This window comes from Hippocampus comes, unplaced genomic scaffold, assembly GCF_001891065.2.
Source record: "Hippocampus comes isolate QL1 unplaced genomic scaffold, H_comes_QL1_v1.1 scaffold269, whole genome shotgun sequence".
Lineage (NCBI taxonomy): Eukaryota > Metazoa > Chordata > Actinopteri > Syngnathiformes > Syngnathidae > Hippocampus > Hippocampus comes.
In genome coordinates this window covers 482263-485482 of record NW_017805376.1, presented here as the reverse complement: position 1 = coordinate 485482, position 3220 = coordinate 482263, and positions in this window count along the sequence as shown.

Sequence of the window (3220 nt, the reverse complement as noted above, 5' to 3'; positions counted from 1 at the left end):
GAGATGTCGGAAGAGATGGATACAATGACGGTGTAACAGTATTTGTAGATGTCATCTCAAATGCATTCTCTCTACTTTCCGTTTTCCTCCTGTCTGTATACCTATCGATCCCAATTCATCATCCTCTCTCTTGTGAAACATAACGTTTCCTTCTTTCCTGGCTAAATTCCATCTCACTGACACGTTCCCTTCTTTCAACTTTCTCTATTCCCTTTTCCTCTTTCACTTTCTGCCTCTTTTCAGCCAAGAACATCCAGACCTCAACGTCTTCGAACCCATCCATAATTATTTTTTCTCTGTCATTTCCGCACATATTTCTAATATTATCCTGCAGGTGCAGTAATGTTTGTGTGTTCAGCCGGCCAGCGAAATTATATTTTTTATCCACAAATTTAGATGTTTTATCTTTGAAGGACATTGGCTCTCTACGAGTTTCCAGTCCGTACATGTTAACTTCATTTTAAGATTCCTTTTATCCGTGGTCTTACTATTTAGTATCCCCATTTTGCAAATTTGAGAGTCAGCGGTTTACAAAGGGTAACTATGCTGACTTTTCCCTTGAACAGGGTGACAATTTCTCCGACTGAGGTAATTTCCAACCTTCTACCACCAAAGTGGCGGGAAATTCTTGCATCTGCTTCCTCAGACAGTTGCCACAACAAATGTCCTGTTCTAATGAGGTAGCGAACCTCCACCCACACAGTCACACAGTCACTCATTTAGCGAGTTTTATTCGATTACATTCAACCTAGGTAACGTTCTATATAGACATTTACACACGGAGTTTAAGCACGTGCAGGACAACGTCGCCCTCAACAGTTTTAAAGACTCGACTCTGTCTATATGCCTGATAGGGACTAGTATGGCTCAGGGCTTTAAACGGCTTTAAAGACCACGTCTTTAGCCGGCGCGCAAACACTCATTCAACGCTTGAAAGAGTCCCTTCTCAATAGATCCCTCTCAGGCTCAAATTAAGTTCTCGAACCAGGTGTAGTCTAGGTATTCGGTAGTTACAAATCTGCAACACTTGTCCTGAGAGGGTTCCAATTAAAAACAGGTTTAAAGAATCAATCTATCAACTGTTTTGATCACAGTAGAAGACAGCATTGTTTTGATCAGAGAAGAAGACATTAGCAGTCTCAGTCCGTCACTGAGACAGACCCAACACAGCAGTAAAAGCCAGTGACCAAATTGCGAGCAAAATAGCATGAGCATCAAAGCTGTATTCCGAAGGTGACTTTTTTAAACAATGCATGATGAAGGTGACTGAACTTGTATGTCCCGAGAAGCGACAAGCTTTTGCCAATATTAGCCTGACGGGGAATACTCTTCCAGAAAGGATTCCGGACCTATCTGGAGATTTAGACAGCCAATTGAAACAAAGAGTCAAGTCATTTTGTCAAATGTTTTGTAAAAGATATCTTCATTAAATTTCAACATTTTCCTAATGTTCTTGTGATTCTTTCTACAAATACAAAGGAAAGACATGAAACAGTATGTTGGTTATTTATAGCAGAGTATGGTAAAATTTTAATGGTCCGGCCCACTTGACATCTATCGAGGCCGTATGTGGCCCACAATGTGAAATGAGTTTGACACCCCTGATATAGAGGATGTATAGATTAGGTTAGTGTATAAATAATAAAATAAAGTAAACATAAACATGAGACATACATGTAGTACTCCATATGTTGCTCTACGTGACTCGCTGTTGTTTTACTGACTTTCGCTGCCTCCTACGGACCTTTTGCGGCATTTACTATTTATTTATTTTTGATGAATGCTTTTGAAAAATTTGCGATGCACTGAAACCGCGAAAAGTGACCCGTGAAGTAGTGAGGGATCACTGTACAATCATCAAGTTATTGAGCAGTAATAACAGTAATAAAAATAAAAATAAATAATCCTCAAAAATGCAGGAAAAGACATTTTAATCAAAAAAGAGTTGTAGTACAAGCAGGGAGTCCTCCATCTACAAAACGCGGCTTTAAAGGCCTATCTATGTACAATCATGAAGTTTTTGAGTTTCGATACAAGCGCTCCTCTAAAATCGTGTGTTTGTGTGTGTGTGTGTGTGTGTGTGTGTGTGTGTGTGTGTGTGTGTGTGTGTGTGTGTGTGTGTGTGTGTGTGTGTGTGCGTGTGATGTAAAAGAATTCACATACGTATGCAATATAAAACAAACTGTGTCGAAAAAAAAAATGAAACTTCATTTTCGGGTAGCACAAGACTGGCTGTTCATACAGTACATGGTGAGTTATGAATTGATTTCTCGGCCACCTTTTTCACTCTACCAAGTCTTGAACCATTCATGAGTAACAACTCTTACACTGTATTCAGATAATTTGTTCATTAATATTTCATGTTCTTGGGCTTACTTTGCTCCATACATTGGCCGAGCACTGCCAATCCCATCTTGAATGGCTCCATTTGTTAAAACGCAACCAAGTATGACCATCAACATTTACATTACTTATACAAAGTCGTGATGAAATGTGCCAGTCTAAACCTGTAATGTAGGAATTTAAACATCGCCTAATGTGCCAAAACTGTGATTGATGGTTACTAAAATTTATGTTGACATCTTTCTTTAAGGGTTGAGTGGTTAGCACACCCGCCTCACAGTGCAGATGTGCAGGGTTCGAACTCCGGCCTTTCTGTGTGGAGTTTGATTGTTCTTGCCATGCCTGTGTGGGTTTTCTCCAAGGACTCTGGTTTCCTCCCACGTTCCAGAGACATGTATGGTAGGCAGTGGCGGACCCTGAGGGCCAGCAAGGCCTTCTCTGCTGGCCGAAACATTCTCAGAAAATAACATAAATTTGTTATTTTATTTTCATAAATATGTTAACAAAATTATTCTCTGTATTCTTTATGTCATATTATTTCCACTTAGTTGAGTGGCTTTCAATATTATTTTAAATAACATTGAAAGCCTCTCGAAAAATAACTTATTTATTATGGTAGAGTTTTGAACCAATCATATTGCAGCTAGCTTGTGTTGCCAGGTAAATTAAACTTGCTCAGGGCCTTCAGATTGAACAGAGCAGGCCCCTGTGCGCTGTAAATGAACGGGCACCATCAGGTTTCAAAAGCCAATCACATCACGAGTCTCAGACTCGTGATCTGTATCCTGTATCCTGACTTGTTCTTGTCTCCTACTAGGGCTAGCTAGGAGGCCTTATGTCGAGACTGGCCGTGCGCGTTCGGTGATTGGATTAGCGC